Source organism: Antechinus flavipes, chromosome 4 (assembly GCF_016432865.1).
Source record: "Antechinus flavipes isolate AdamAnt ecotype Samford, QLD, Australia chromosome 4, AdamAnt_v2, whole genome shotgun sequence".
In the NCBI taxonomy this organism is placed as follows: Eukaryota; Metazoa; Chordata; class Mammalia; order Dasyuromorphia; family Dasyuridae; genus Antechinus; species Antechinus flavipes.
In genome coordinates, this window is record NC_067401.1 from 182742035 (window position 1) to 182759511 (window position 17477).

The 17477-nt window shown below is 37.1% G+C and overlaps 1 protein-coding gene and 1 non-coding gene across 2 annotated transcripts in view; one reads left to right on the forward strand and one right to left on the reverse strand.

Annotated features, from left to right (window-relative positions):
* Window positions 1-17477, forward strand: part of NTN1 (netrin 1) — a 526534-nt gene that overhangs the window by 467090 nt on the left and 41967 nt on the right. The gene's annotated exons all lie outside the window — the stretch shown is intronic.
* TRNAK-CUU (transfer RNA lysine (anticodon CUU)) lies at window positions 5656-5729 on the reverse strand. Its single transcript has one exon. It is a non-coding gene; the product is annotated as a tRNA-Lys (tRNA).

Below are 17477 nucleotides of genomic sequence, written 5' to 3' on the forward strand. Positions count from 1 at the left end.
CATTTTATTCTGAAGGAAACTGATCCACAGAGAAGGGAAGGAACTTTCCCAGTATCCCAGAGTTAAGCATGGCTCCTAGGTCTCCTGATTCCTAGACTGTCCCTTCTTTTCCCATATATGTGTGATGACTGTCATCCTGACTAGGATCTAGAGCTCTATGCTAGAAAATGTAACATAGTAAGGAGAATTTATATCCTGTCCCAAAAATCAAAATTAAACTTGGCTTGTAACTGAACTGTTCTGTTCCAGCATGAAAGCAGGGGTCCAATTCCTTTTATACTTGCTTTCCACTCAGACACAAGTGTGTCTTCCCCTTTTCCCCGTAAACAAGAAAAAATAGTGGCTTCTCCAGCTGACAGATTAAGCCAGCTGTATCTCTGGGCTTCAGAGTAATTTAGAACCCTGTGTTCTAGACTCCTAAAGATAGCATCTTCCCCTTCTAAGCCTCAAACTTTCCAGAGGAGGCACCTCAGTGCTTGATATACAAGTTGGCTTTCTTCTATCTTTTCATCTGTGTTAGAAGTAGTGACCATAATCTTAATCAGCCAGCATAAATCAAAAACTCAGTCCAAAGCCAAAAAGGCAAAAGGGAAGGAGTTGGGAAAAGGAGAAGTAAATGAAAGGAAAGGAAAGGAAGCTAAAGGAGAGGGAGAAAGAAGTGTGGGATGGAGAGAAAGGAGAGAGAGAGAGGGAAAAGGAGAGAGAGAAGGAGGAGAGAGAAGGGGAAAAGGAGACCTGTCAGCACAGAGGCCAGATGACCCAATTGTTCAGCATCCCTAGTCCACACACACTCCTACCAAGATTTTCAGCAGCCCCTCACTGCTGGGACCCAAATGTCTGGCAGCCCTACCGTGTAATTGGGCCTCTGTTTTGCTGTTGACCCAGACCCCAGATCCTGACTGAACCAGGATTTTTATTTGAAAAAAGAACTCAAAACCATAAAATAAATGATGATGCCCAAAAGAATCCACAGGAATTCAGGAAACTAAAACAACTTGAAAAATCTTACCCAGGTTTTTTTCTTTTGTGGGTCTGTTTTTGTTTTGTTTTGTTTTTTATATTCAAGCATAGTGGGATACAACTAAAGTAAACAGACCAAATCTTCTCCTCCAGCAGCCTGGACTCATCTCCTACACAACAGAGATAAAGCCAATTGACAACTTTTGAATGTCACTTCCAAAGTCATACCCATAGGCATGTAAGTTCAAGTTATCTCCAAGTTCAAATAAATTTCAAAAAGCTCAGGCTCATTTCTTTACACAGACAGTGCAAAACCTTTAGACTTCCATGGGAAAAATAAACCTTTATTTCAAAACAAACTCTGAAGTTGTTTAAAGAAAAAAGAAAAGCTATTTGCTGAGCCCATGCTTAAACAGTGGGAAAAGGCTGCAAGGTTATTCTGAAATACTATTCTGGAGAGCTTCTTGGAATCTGCAGAAATTATGAGAAATTCTCCCTTCTTAATCTCCCCTTCCTCTTCTACCAGCCTCTGCCATCTACTTACTTCCTTAGGAATAAATAAGAAAGTAATCAAGTCTGAAGTTGTCCTAACTAATTCTTCTGTGTTACTGGTCTTTTGGGAGCTCAGGGGAAGGGCTTCAAATCTGTAGTTGCTGTGAATTCCTCAGCGACTTCTGCGTAGGTATACTTCTGGGTAATATCTTGCAATTCTGGAAGGTGTTACAAGCACTGGTGAGTGGAAGTGGGATATGTGACATCATGTCATTTGAGGGGAAGATGGTATTGTTGATTTTAAATCTTAAAAGGTCAATTTATGCAGAAGTAATTTATTTTTGTTGTTATTGTTTTTGGAGGCAGTCAGGGTTAAGGGACTTGCCCAGAGTTATACAATGTCTGAGGTCACATTGGAAATCAGGTCCCCCTGATTTTAGGCCAGTGTTCTATCCATTGCACCATTCATCTACCTCTACAGAAGCAATTTATAATAAGTCATCTAGCTCATTCATTCTTCTGATTCCTCTATCTTCTACTTCCCAATATTTTTGTTCCTTTGAACCCCTTTCAACAAAAAAATGTGGTTGAACCCCAGGGCAATTTAAGATACTATTCACAATATTCTTTTAGATTTATTCATTATGTGCTTACAATAGTTACAGTAATAAATTTTGCTCCCCAAAAGTCCAAATTAAAATTTACATTCTTTAATTGTAATTACAGAATGTAAAGTTTTGTTCTGCCTATAATTATGAAAACTCTGAAGGTAAAATTATAGAACTGATTATAAAATACAAATATTTTATGTGAGACATTCTGTAATGATTAAAAGAAATATTTCAGGAATGCCTCATATGCTTACTATTATCTGTGATACTTCAAGTTACGTTTATATATTTTACAAATTTCATTGAATATATACATATATGTAACATTTTATTGAAATAAATTAAGTTTTAGAGATTTACTATAATACAATAATCAAAACACTATCATTGTTGGACTTTTATTTAACTTTTTAAAAAAATTTGGATTTTAAAAAAATTGAAATGAGGTTTGCCATGCAAAGTCTTAAATTTGGCTCTGCTTCAAGTTTATTCAATATTTCAATTTTAAGAAAGAATAAAGTGAAAATCCTTGCTCATACAAATGTGATGCAAAGTGGTAGAAGAATCTTACAAGTCTTCTTTCTTTGGGAGATATAAATTAATTTTTAAAAATGTTGACCACCCAACCAATGAACATGAATAGCTAATTATGATATAAAATATTTACTTTTCTATTGGCTATAACTAATTCTGTTTTAAATGATAAACATACTTAAATTTCATTGGCATGTTTTATAACTGAATATGCATTTTTAATAATAAAAAGATTCACTTTTGAATAATAACTACATATAAACTAAACTTTATATTATATGTTTATATATCTCTCTAGTTGTTACTTTCTTCTCTTCTACTACCATATCACTGGCTACACTCTCACAGAAACTCTGATGAATGACCAGCTGACCAATGTTCCCAACTAGTCCACTTGAAAAGCCACAAGATAGTAGTATAATTGGCAAACAATAACATAAGTGGAAGATAAATTTAAATCAGAAAACATCCTTAATAGTGCAATGCTGAGTTAAGTCAGTGTTAAAGTTTTTTCTGTAGAAGATTTGTGATGGTCCATGATGATTTCAGAATAGCTTGCAATGTGTATTACGAGTAATCCTAGTTTTCAAATGACCTATATTTGTACTGCAAGAATAGAAGTGTTGTTCACTCCTTGACCACTTGATTCCACTGAAAATGAAGTATGATTTCAGAGAGACAAAGAGAAAAAGGTGAACCATTCTGATGCTATATATAGAGTAAAAAATTAGGGTATTCACACATATCTGACCATTAATTGCAAATCATTTTGCAAACCTCATGTCAGTTTGGAAACAATTTAATGACAAACTGAGGAACTGCAAGAACACATTTTGCTAAGTCAACATTAGTGAAAAGGATTATAGAAACAAACTTATGCTTTAAACATACAAATGCTTGACACACAAAAAAGTATTTTTTTGATGTAATTGGGCAATTATTTGTTTAAAGTTCCATTAAAGAATTTTAAATGTCTGCTAAGTGAAATGAGCAGAACCAGGAGATCATTATACACTTCAACAACGATATTGTATGAGGAAGTATTCTGATGGAAGTGGATTTCTTTGACAAAGAGACCTAACTCAGTTTCAATTGATAAATGATGGACAGAAGCAGCTACATCCAAAGAAAGAACACTGGGAAATGAATATGAACTATTTGCATTTTTGTTTTTCTTCCCGGGTTATTTTTACCTTCTGAATCCAATTCTCTCTGTGCAACAAGAGAATTGTTCAGTTCTGCAAACGTATATTGTATCTAGGATATACTGCAACATATTTAACATATATAGGACTGCTTGCCATCTAGGGGAGGAGGTGGAGGGAGGGAGGGGAAAAATTGAAACAGAAGTGAATACAAGGGATAATGTTGTAAATAAAATTACCTGGCATGGATTCTGTCGATAAAAAGTTATTATAAAATAAAATTAAATTTAAAAAAAAAGAATTTTAAATGTGAACTTAACAAGACCATTTTCATGAAAAGGGAATTTCAAACCACTAAATGGTAATCACTGACTCAGATCAAGTCTTTCATTATGTAGAGGAAGATACTGAGAAACAGATAAAATGACTTGCGTAAAGTCACATAAGGACAGCTAAATGATGTGGTAGATAGAATGCTGACTTTGAAATCAGAAAGACTCATTTTCTTGTGTTCATATTTGGCCTCAGACACTAGCTGTGTGGTCCTACGCAAGTCACTTAACCATATTTGCCTCAGTTTTTTCATCTTTAAAATGAAGTGAAGAAAGAAATAGCCAACCACTTTGGAATTTTACCTCCAAATGGGATTACAAAGAGTTGAACATGACTGAAAAACAACTCAAGAAGAAAAAAGTCACATAGCTAACAAATAGCTGAATTGAGATCAAGATGATTTGGTTCCAAATCCAGTGTATCATGATTTTTATTATAACTTGCTTTCTACTATATCACCACTTCCATTAATAGGGCAAGAAATATCCTAGTCTTTTTCCAGATTTGCTCACCCTATCCTTTGTTCTTCTTCTTCTTCTTCAATGTTGTTCTCTGTTCACTATAATGTAATTTTGCCTTCATAAAAATAGGGAGCAGGTAAAAGGGAGAAAAGCACACAATGTAATTGGCCCTACCAGAAACCACCTATGGAATGTTCCTGCCCATGCTAGAATATCAAGGCAAGAGGAATTTTCACTGATTATCCTGAGTGTCTAGATTCCTCACTGCTGGATTCTTGGAATCCTTGGTTTTTTTATTTTCTTCAAAATTCATGTTAAGGTAAGAGTCAGGAAATGAGAAGAAAAGAGACTCCATGGATATAGAGACAGGTTGATTAGCAATACAGATAGGTCTCTTCTGTCCTGCTAGTCCATATCTCAAGTGAGAGTACAACTGGACTTGGGGAGGTTGGGGTGGAAAAGAGAGAGACCAGTGTTAGTAAAAATAATCCTGATGTGTAAGTGAGCAAAGGATGTGACTAAGAAGGAAACATGAATTGGGAGAAGGGAAAAGGGAAGGAGACAGCATATGTTAAGTGCATACTAGATGCCAGGCACTGTGCCAGTTGCTTTAAAAATATCTCATTTGATCCTCACAACAATACTATGAGAAGTGTCATTATTATTCCAATTTTACAGCCAAGAAGTTAAGGTAGATTGGTTAAATGACTCAACTGGGATCATACTGATCAGATTTGATCTTTTTAACTCCAGGCCTAGTGTTCTATCAGCTGAGCCATTTGTTTGCATCTAGGGTAGAAAGGTGAGAGGTAAAAAGTGGTAAGGGTCCGGAGAGGAAGCACGGACAGTACAATCAGGAAGTAACAAGGCCTTGAAGCCTGAGATCCTCAGATGTGCGTTTCTGTGATCAGCAAGGATTGCCTTGTGGGTGAGAGCTCTGGTCACATTGAGATCCACATCATCTACAGGAGGCATTTCCTTCTCTTAATTGGCTGTGCGTGTGATCTCATAGACCCTATGTTAGCTGTGGGGAACAGGAAGTAGGAGGAGTTGTGCAGGGAATCCCACCAGGAGTTTTACTAAGAGTTAACTCCTTTAGTGGGGAGGAGCTGCAATTGGCGCCCAATGTGGGGCTTGAACCCACGGCCCTGAGATTAAGAGTCTCATACTCTTACCAACTGAGCTAGCTGGGCTGTACTTAATGGATGTGGGAGGCAATTTTCCTGTTGTTCAATTCTTACTGCATTCTTTTCTTTGCTCTCTTGGTCGTCTAAGGGCATATACCTCAGTAGATGTGCTAATGAAGGGTATATACGCCTGGGCATTGGAGGACAAATCTCCTGCTTTTCATCAGGCATGTTTTTTTTGTTAAAAGATCACCTGTTCAATTTTCTAACTCATACACTTGAGCTGCATGTACATCTGTATCCTTGGGTTTGGTCATAGGCAGACTTACCGTGTTTCCCCGATAATAAGACACTGTGTTATTATTTTTTTGGGGGGGATAGAAAAACACCAGAGGGCTTATTTTCAGGGGAGGGCTTATTTTAATGAACATTGACAGCAATTTTAATAAACAGGTAAATGTGAACAAAAAAAAGTACCTTTATTCAATAATGATTATGTCATCTTCTTCAACAACATCGTCATAAGTGTCCATACCCTGAATTCCGTCCTGGATGTCTTGCACCTCTATTTCCTTCAGAAGAAGTGGACCTAATCTGTCATGTCCAGCAATATAGCTCTCTTTAAATGAACATGTCTTGTCCAGGTAACCTGCTCGTAGTGCCTTGGCGACACAGCTGTCAGTAATTTTATCCCATGACTTCTTCACCCAAGTCACGACTTCTTGCAGACGGGGCTTCACAAAGTTTCCACACTGATTTCTTTCCATTCTATTTTCAATGTAGTCATTGACTTCCATGCACAAATAGTCCTTAAATGGCTTGTTTATTGCAATATCAAGGGTGTGGAGATAGGCAGTCATTCCTGCGGGAATCATTACTTGATCTATTCTTCTCTCTGCAAGGAAGTTCTTCATTTCTTTAGCGCAGTGAGTGCTGGCTGAGTTCTTCTTTTATCCTCCATCATGCCCCCTGAGTTCTTCTTTTATCCTCCATCATGCCCCCTCACTCCTGCTTACATACCGGGTTTTTATGTTATCCTGCCTCAGCTCTCCTCCGCGGCACTTCCCTCAATGGCGCCAGCAAGCAAATCACTGGGGAAGAACAGGATGACGCACTCACTGCTGCAGCTCTGATTGGATGCAGCTCAGAGCTCGGCGTGCCTTTCACCCAGAGGCGGGGTGGGAGGGGATGGTGCATACAGAGGGTACCATAATGTAGCGTGTAGCGCAGGGGATCACCTTCACTACAGTAGCAATCTCAATAGGGCTTATTTTCAGGGGAGGGCTTATTTTAGAGGAATCTTACACAGTAAGGGGAGGGCTTATTTTCGAGATAGGTCTTATTATTGGGGAAACACGGTATATTTAGACCTATAATGCTTCACTGACTGCTCTTCTGGATAGAGGAGTGTCATACCTTCCCAGATTATGGGGTCTGGCAATTCACAGTGCACTCACATTGGTGCCACTTGTGGCTCCTCCCCACTAAAAAACCACTATTACCAGTCACTCCTAATTCCCAGGCCTTCAGAAGAATCTCTGGCCACTGTCTAGTATAGTGTTTCTACCAAACATACCTCTATTAGAGGTCTTCAGAGATCTTTGGCCACCAGAGGACAGTCACATGCAAGTTTAGGATTTTTGATTCCACATGTTCATATCCTACCCTTCTGACCTCCTGCTCACTCTTAATTAACTCCTAGTAAAACTCCCAGTAGGACTCCCTGTACAACTACTCCTACTTCCTGGTCCCCACAGCTTACATTGCACAGCCAAATAAAGAAGGAGACACCTCAAGTAGATGATGCAGATCTCAATGCTCCCAGAACTACTGCCCCCGAGGTGGTCCTTGCTAATCACAGAAAACCACATCTGAAAATCTCAGGCCTCAAGGTCTTGTTACTTCCTGATTGCATTGTCCATGCTTCCTCTTCGGACCCTTACAGAAAAAAATCTTAAAAGCATATTTAGTCTAGTCCTCTTATTTTACAGACTTTAGAACTGTGGACAAGTGGACAAATGACTTGCACAAAGTCACATAATCAGTAGTTTATAGAAATCTATCCCGTTGGTTCTGTTTCCTAGTTTTTCCCACTAGGAAATTAAGAGCCTGTAGGAAGTGAGGTACATATACACACAAAACATATATATGTATAAATATAATAACAATAGGTTGTTTTCTCTGGTTTCTATGATCATTTTTGTTGTGGTCTAATCATGTCCAGTTCTTCATGACTCCCATGGACTTCTTGGCAAAGATATTAAAATGGCTTGCCATTTCTTTTTCCAGTTCATTTTTCTGATGAGGAAACTGAGGTAAACAGGGCAAAGTGAGTTGCTTAGGATAGCTAGTAAGGCCAGATTTGAACTCAGGAAAATGAGTCTTCCTGATTTTAGGTCCAATTCTATCCGCTGCACTACTTAGCTACCCTTTTTTGAACATAGGAAATACTTAATTTTTTGGTTTGTATTCCTAGTCCCACACAGGTGCTTAATAAATGCTTGTGCATTTATATTAGGTTCCTGGTTCCTAAGACTTGAACTTTGGGTGCTACTTGACCTTTCTGTTAAGTAGCCAACCAAAAGTTTATTTTACTATTTGTGGTCAATCATAATTATTTATTAAGACTTGAGCACTGTATTAAACATGGTTACTGCCCTCAAAAGACTCACAATCCTTGCTTGTGTCCTACTTCTAATCAGGGAGATAATATGCAAACAACTTTGTTTATAGGAGAGAAAAACAGTATAAAATGGGGGATAATCTCCAAGGAAAGGCACTAGCAGGTGGTGGGGAGAGCAGGAGACCAGGAAAGCTCCCTTTCAGTGGATGATTATTAAGCTGATAAACTCAAAGGAGGCAGAAGTGAGAAAGGAGAGAGCATGGGGAGATAGCCTGAAAGATGGCGTGTCCTGTGTGAGGAATAGCTAACAGAGCAGTGTTGGCCAACTGGATATCAGAAAAGAGATGAGAAAAGTATAAAACTCCAGGAATGGCAGGAATGTATCTGTGAAGGGCTTTCAGGAATTATGAAAAAAAAAAAAAACTATGAAGGAACTATGCAAAAAAGAGCAAATTTGAAAAATGTCCCCTCTACCTTCATAATATTTACCACTAAAAAGAGGAAGAATAAACATTAGAGAATTGGTTTCAGTTATCATATGCTATTGTTTGGGCATTTAGTCATGTCTGACTCTTTGTGACCATATTTGGGGTTTTCCTGGCAAAGTGATTTGCTATTTCCTTCTCCAGCTCATTTAACAGATGTGAAAACTGAGGCAAATGGACTTGGCCAGAATCATACAGTAAGTGTCCAATGAGAGATTTGAACTCTATCTACTATCTATCTACCACCTACCTGTCCTAGCTATCATATAACATGTTGTAAATTAAAACAGACAACAGTAATTTCTATTGGAGTTCAAAGAAGAGACCTTGGAGGCAAAGGACCATCTTAGAGTTCATGATAGATAAGCAAGTCAGACAATGTTTGAAGTGTGTCCTAGATGTTGGGAAAGTGGATTTAACATTTCTCAGTGAAAGAAAGAATATATGATGTTCCATATTTGGCCCATGATGGATAGGATACTCTCAAGAACAAAATTCCAATCATACAAACAGAAATAATTCCAGTAAGGAGAAAAAAGATCAAAGATTTAGTGCCTAACTCTTTCTTTGATACCTGAAAAAACTGAGCCCTAGAAAGGTGACTTGCTCACACAATAGCAGAGGTTGGATTTGAACTCAGGGCCCCTGACTCTAACTTCAGCTCTTTCCATTACTTTTCACTTATCTAATGAGATATATGTATACCCCATTCAAGAACAAAGTAGGAAGGAAATGTAGGTAGTAGATGGTAAAAAGGAGAGAATATCATAGTCCCACAGATAACATGAATACTAAAGAACAGTCTAGCTGAAACTTATGGTTAATTAAAGGGACAAAATAGGTTTTATTTTGTTTTTTAGTTTGAGGGCCATAGGATTGTTAAAGAAAGGATAGCCCCATTAGTGAGGTCAATATGAGAATTGAGAAGGGGGAGAGGAGACAAAACTACTCAACTCCTATTATACTTGGATTTTCTCTGTCAAGGCAAATTATCTTTGGACTGTAAATATAGAACAAAAATGGGAACTGAAACGCAAGATAAGTGAGGGAATAGTAAAGAATTTCTTAATTGTCCTTAATGAATTCAAACTACTAGGTCTAAATGAAATAAATCCCAAATTTAGAGAGATGATACATATGCTGCTCTCTGGGACCTTTAAAAAAAAAATCAGAGGGAATGAGAGAAATTATACAGAACCAGAGAAGACAAAGGAGATTTACAATGGAAACTGAGAGACAAGAGCCTTTTGGGAGTGAGGGAGATCCTCAAATTCAACAATTCCAAAACAACTTATCTTCCCTCCCATTCAAATATATCCTTTATCTAAACTTCCTTATTATCTGTTTAGGTTACCACTATCCTTCCAATCACTTGGAAGTGACTGAATATCTTTCACTTAGTGAAACATGTCCACAAGTCCAACCAACTACCAAATTCTATTGCCATGACATTTCTGACATCTATCTTTTCACTACTCACATAGCCCACATTGCCTAACTCAAACTTTCTCTCCTTGATTATAATAGTCTCCTAATAGATATGTGTATCTTCAATATCTCCCTAATAGTGATTTTCCTAAATTGGAGACCTGGACTATATTACCTTCAACCCTCTCAAAAAAACTCTAGTAACCCCTTGTTACCTTCTAAGAACACATATAAACTATCAGTTTGGTCTTTAAATCACCTGGCCCCAACCTGCTTTTTCAACTCTGATTATATATGACACTCCTTCGCAATATGGTCCAGCTAAATTGATCAAACTCTGTGCCTTTGCAACACACACTATATCTAATAATAAGATGAAATTTTAAAAGAAGTATAAAATTCTATACTTGGGTTTCAGAAATCAACTATGTAAGCATTGGATGGAAAAATATGATGGAAAAGTTGTTTATGTGAAATAGAACTGAGGGTTTTAATGGACTGCAAATTTAATATGAGTCATCATGTGCCATGACAGCCAAAAAAGCTGATGTAATATTAGTCTATGTTAACAGGACCAAAGAATTCAGACCAAGAAAAGTGATAACCTTAATGTGCCCTGCTCTGGGCATGGGAGGGAAGATAGTTTTGTTTTGATCTTGAATTTGAGCATCTCCCTTCCTCCCTCCCCCCCCAAAAAAAAAACCCTCTTGTCTCTGAATTTCCATTGTAGTTCTCCTTTTGAAAATATCTAAAGTATCTGTTCTGGATTGACAAACTGGAGCGTATACAGAGAAATGCAACCAAGACAGTGAGGGAATTTAAAATCTTATGTCATAGGAGGGTCAGTTCAAGGAACTAAGAATATTTAAAATGGAGCACAAAAGATTTTGGGATAAGGGTAAGGAAGAGACTTGGAAATTATATTCGAGGAGAGTATACTGGTATAATGAAAAAAACTATTAGACTTAGAGCCAGATCATCTGAATTCAATCCTGGCCTGAAATATTACCTATGTGACCCAGATTTCAGTCTCCTCATCTACCCAAGACAGGAATTGGACTAGATGGTTTCTAAGAATTCCTCTAGCTTTAATGCTATGATCTTAAATATTTGAAAATATATTCTAAACAGGGGAAGTTAGATGGCTCAGTGGATGAAGCACCGACCCTGGAGTCAGGACCTGACTCCAGTTTTAGACACTTAACACTTACTAGCTATGTGACCCTGGGCAGGTAACTTAACCCCAATTACCGTGTGTGTGTGTGTGTGTGTGTGTGTGTGTGTGTGTGTGTGTCTGTGTGTGTGTGTAACAATTATTATGCTTTGACCCCCTTGAGGGAAGATGGAGGATAGGCAGAGTAGAAATAAAAAGAGTGGAAATATCAAATTCAATGTCAGAAATAACTTGGTATCACTTAAATCAGAATAAAAGATAGCCACTTCAGGGTGTCGTGAGTGTATCATCAGATCTTCAGACATAAGGCTAGGTGATAACTTGTCAGCAAGGCCATAGAAAAGATTCCTATCTCTTGAACTAAGGGCTGGAGTGAGGCTGGCTAACTCCTGAGATCTCAAAAGTGCCTGGGACTAACAGACACTTCACTACTTTCTGCCTCACTTTCCCAAGTTGTATATTAGGTTATTAAAAAACACCTACTTCACTTGGTTATTTTGGGAAGCAAATGAAATAACATATACAAATAACACTCTACAAACTTCAAAATGATTTATAACAATGTTAGCTATTATTGTTATTATTATTATATGTAAATCATAAGTATAGGAGGAAACCTTACATTTGAAAGAACCATAAAACTTCAGAATTTGAAGCAGTATTAGAAGGTAAAAAAATCTCAAGCTCATTCCTCCCCCCCAAAAAAAAAAAAAAAATTGTAAAGGTGAAAAGAATATCCCTTATTGACACTATAGTTCAGTGAATGGAAGGAGCTTGTGGCTGGAGTTAAAGGCCTGGGTTATTGTAGTCTTAGCCATCAATCACTATATAGATTGTGGTCATGAGCAAGTCATTTGGGGCCTTCTTGAACTGTAGTGTTTTTAAATTTGACAAACATTGACTTAGTCCAGTATTTGGACTAGATGTTCTCCAAGGCTCTTTTCCAAATCTTAAATAAGCGTCATCCTAATTACAGTTGACCTATTTTTAGTTCATTTCTTAAGTGTCTATATAGAGTTTTCATAGAGTGAGGTAGGACTGTAAAACTTTTCTCGTGATTTTCTTCCTGTAGAACTTAGCTGCCCTTAGCATCAGAAGGATGACACTGGGGAAGGGCTTTCTTTTCAGAGACCCATTGTAAACAGGCATTAGTTGAGGGCAGGGAGCATTTTAGAATGAGGACTAGGACAGAAAAAAAAAAAAGCTTGTAGAGGCCCTAGAGTGGATAATCACAGTTCTCTGACTGACATCCCAGTGGGGAGCCAATTAGAAAACACATTTCCTCAATTTTATAGGGCCAGAGAAACTTGAATGTTCCAGAAGCTCCTAATTAGAATTAGCAGCATTACTTCCCTGACCTAAATCAGGGGCTATGGTCCATACTGCCCAGCTGAATAGAACCTTCTTTCCATTGTGGAATTGAGCAAGGCCATTGGTTTTCAGAACTTTGTTATTCAGAACTTCAGAACTTTAATAGATATGGTAGTTCAGCATTCCATGCTTCACCTGGCATCTGGAAGTAAGTAAGTATATAGGGCTTGACATAGAATATCAGACATGGTAGACATTTCTTAATGTTTGCTAAGTTAAATTCAATCAGATATGCATCAGTGAGCCAGTTTAGATGCCTTTCCTTTTCTAATTTCCAGAGAGCAAGAGTTTTAGGAGGGTTTGAGTCTGAGAATTAATTTGCTCTCTATCTCTGATACATCCCAGTGTCTCTGATACATCTTGTGGATGCGAGAGTACAGGCTTTTTCAAAGCTGAGTTCAGCATTTTGAACCAAAGAAAGAGCTGGAAGAAAAATAGAGTTGCTATTATGATCTCAGATTTGCAGAGATGTGGGGATATCACTCAGTGTCAGGGGAGATTCCATTTCCCTAGACAGCTTAATTTGCTGCCAAAGTACTATGCTGCTGAGTACTATGCTTGGGATCATATGTAGAACTGAAAGGATCATTATAAATCATATAGAGTGTATGGCAATAACAGATAGATGTGGAGCTGATTGATTGACTTAATTTGAAGAGTAGTTCTATATCAACTTAGCACAGTTTCCCAAGGATCTGCAATTGGAATTTTTTTATCAATGGCTCTTATAAAGCCATAGAAGCCATGCTTACAAGTTACCCAAAATCAGGACTGCTAGTTCTAGCACATTTGTAGCAATAAGGGTCTAAGAAGATCTAAAAAGTTCAGAATGGCCTCATGTAAGAGGAAATTGAGCAAAGTTATATGTAAAGTTGAATTTTTTTAAAAATCAGCTTTACAAGTTTAAAATGGGGATGGGGGGAAGTATTAGGTGGCAAGTCATTTGAAAAAGATGAAGGGATTGTACATGATTACAAATATGATATGTAGCCAAAAATGTCAATTCAATCTTAACCATAAGAGAGGCCTACTGTGTTCAAGACTGAATGGACAACACTTTTGTTGTCCTATAGCACCTATAATGTGCTAGACAATTCAGTAAGCATTTATTAGGCGACTGGACAAAAGAGAAACTGTCCACACCAAGCCTATAATTAGATAAATAAATTCAAAACATATACGAAGTAATTTCAGCGGAATAGATATCACTAACAATTGAGCAGAATTCTGGAAGAAACAAGGAATTCTGAGAAGTGTAGATGAGAAAGGGAAACATTCAAACACATGACAGTTTGTACTAAGGAAGGGAATAGAAAGTTTGGGAAACAACAAGTAGACCTCTTTGTCTGGAATGTAAAGTCCTGGAGAGAAAGTAATATAAAATCAGTTTAGAAAGATAGATTGCAACCAGCTATTAAAGAACTTTACATGCTAAATGGAATTGTTTGTATTTTTTAATACAGGCAAATGAGGAACTACTGAAATTACTTAAATACAAGTGACATGTTAAAACCTGTGCTTTAGAAGTATCAACATATGGAGGACAGGTGGAGAAGAATGGCAGGGAGACTGATGAGGAGTTTATTGCCATAGTTTAGATAAAGGTCCATACTGTTGTGGTAGGACCATATTTTGACTATTATGTTCAGTTCCAGACACCACAGTTTAGGGGAGAACATTGATAAGCTAGAAAATCTTTAGAGAAGGAATTCAGGGTGATGTAGGGATTTGAGATCATGCTACATTAGGAGCAATCAAAGGAATTGGGGGTGTTTATTCTGGACAAGAGAAGACAAAGGATAGACATGATCACCTTCCTCAAATATTTGAAGGGTTGTCACATGGAAAGAAAGATTATACTTGGCACCAGAAGGTAGTACTAAAAGTAATGAATGGAATCTATTTCAAAGGGGGAAATGTGGCTTGATAAAAGGGAAAACTTACTAATCACTAGAGCCATCCAAAAGTGGAATTTGCTGCTTGTGGGAGGAGGTGATTCCCTTCATTGTAGGTCTTCTAGCAAAGGTTAATGTGATGCTTTGTCAGGTGTGGTTGATTGAGTATAGAATGAACTTGGGGGGCCTCTGAGGATCCCTCTAGTCCTGGGATTTGTGTGTGTGTGTGTGTGTGTGATATACATTTCAATTTTGTGATATAGGCTTCAATCCTCCCTAATTTTAGATAAAGAAACTGAGAAGCTAAGATTTACCATTGTGATGGAGTCCAATACAGACTCTAAATTATCTATTGATGGTTATGTACTTTAAAAGCACCTGTTTACTAAAACCCCAATATATTGCACAACCTCATATGTAAACTTTCCTAGGAAAAAGCTATCTGTGCTCACTGCCTCCATATCCACAATCTCTAATTACTGCCTTGAAATCTGAACTACAACCTTATTTGACTGAACTTAAAAAAAAAAAAAATTTCCCTTCTATCTATATGATCATCATTCTTAGTCACATGTTCTGCCTTATCATACGGTTATAGCCAAAGCTTTTAGTCTTGACCCTTTTCTCTTCTCTTTCTATCCTCTCTCCTGGAGAATCTTATCAGCTCCCATAGGTTTATCTGCTAATTTCCAACTAAATGACTTCCAAATCTACACATTTAACCCATATCTGTCTCCTGAGTTCTAGTTCTACATTAATCCCTCAATTAATCATTTTAATTAAATTAAATGAATTTTTAAAGCATTTACTATGTAGCAGAGACTATGCTAAGTCCGGGGATGCCAAGAAGAAGCCAGAAATCTCTGGCCTCAACAAACTTATATGCTGACAGAGGAGACAGCATTCACAATTACAAATATATACACAAATAGACATATATTTATATAAATAAATATATATATATGTGTGTGTGTGTGTGTGTGTGTATTTGTGTATATATTTATAATTGTGAATGCTGTCTCCTGTGTGTGTGTGTGTGTGTATAATGTGTGTACCTATATTGAAAGCACACACACACATGTATATGTATCTATGTAGGTATATAGGTATGTATACATACACACACAGTGTGAAATGGCACTTGAGCTGAATCTTAGAGCCAGAGATTCTACAGGTCAGAGGTAGACAGGGAAATTATTGAATCTCCCTAGGTAGGGATTGGGGGAAAAGGGTAGGCCAGGCTAGGTGAATTTTTGAGAATGTGGAGAGATCTAAGAAAATATGAATATGAGTAAAATGTATGAAGATTAGAAAGGGATCAGCTTGTGAAATTCTGTAAATGCCAAAGGACTTTATATTTAATGCTGGAGATTATAGGAAGTTACTGAAGTTTTCTGAGTAGGAAAATAAAGTCGGTAGACCTATACTCTGGCAGCTGTGTGGAGAATGGATTAGAAAGATCACCTGAAGAAGGTGATCAATTAGGTTATTATAAATGATCTGAGCTGGAATTGTAGTTAAGTTAGTAGAGAAATGATGATGCACATAAGAGATGGTACAGGGAAAGAAATGCCAAGATTTGGCAAAAGACTAGATATGGGCAGAGGATAAAGAAAAGAGAAGAGTCAAAGTAACATTCAAGTTGGAAACACTGGAAGGATGGAGATGCCCTTAATAGTAATAGAAAAGTTCAGAAGGGTTTGAAATGAAAAGACAAACATATCAAAATGCTTTCCAAACTATGTTCTGTGAACATGTATGTGACAAAAACGGGGATTATTTTAAGATATTTTAATGTTAGGTCTGTTTTCCAGTTAAAATGTGAAATATTACACTATCAAAGATTATAACAATATGAAAATAGGTTTAAATTTCTCTCTTTTGTCACATAATTTCCTTGAACCCTTGACCTCTCTTTGTTTTAGCCAGGGACATTCCATATCTCCTTCCTCCATCTTCTCACAAGCTCTAAGCCATATGAGTTTTGGCAATACAGTTTAAACCTCAAAGAGTTCTGTGAATGAATGAGCTTAGATCATACCTAAGATCCTTTCCAACTCTTAACAGTTTGAATCTTTCCCCATGATGCCAGACCCACAGATTGTAGGAGCTCAGGCTATTGCTGACTTTCTTCCTTACCTCTAAAATCAGGACCTGTGTTGTACCAGAAAGAGCTCTGTTGCCCTCTAGGGGAGTCCAACCTAGCTTGTAAATATAGTTAAGTCTCACTAATATTGATTATTTGTTTGGGGAGGAGGTAAGCCAGTCTGAATTAAGGAAAAGTCTAAATTGTAGCTCTTTATTTTTCACTACTACTTGAAATGCAAGTTAATTACTTTAGTGTAGGTAGTAAAGTATACTGCATTTGGAGTTAAAGGATTTGTATTCCAATCTTGGCTCTATCATTTAAATTCATTATCAAACAAAATAACATATGGAAAGCTCTTTGCAAACCTTAAATCGCTATATAAATATGAGTTATTGGGCATGTTCATAAGCAGCAAAAAGTTAGTAGGAAAGCAAAATAAAAGGACTGAAGATAATCCTGTTTTATTCTTGTCATGAATTAAGTAATCTTGGACAGGTCAGATACATTTTAATTCCTGTTTTTTATTCCATGTCTTACCAGATTCTGAGGTCTTCAGTTTCTTCATCTTTTGAATGAATTAGTTGAACTAGATGATCTCTAAGATTCCTTCCAGTACTAAATGCCATAATCTATTTCTTCAATTACCCCAACTCATAACATACCCCAATTTCTTTTTCTAAGAAGACAGCCTATTGTTTTTGTATTAATGTAAATTTACAAATATAATGATTTGGAATTGACACATTATT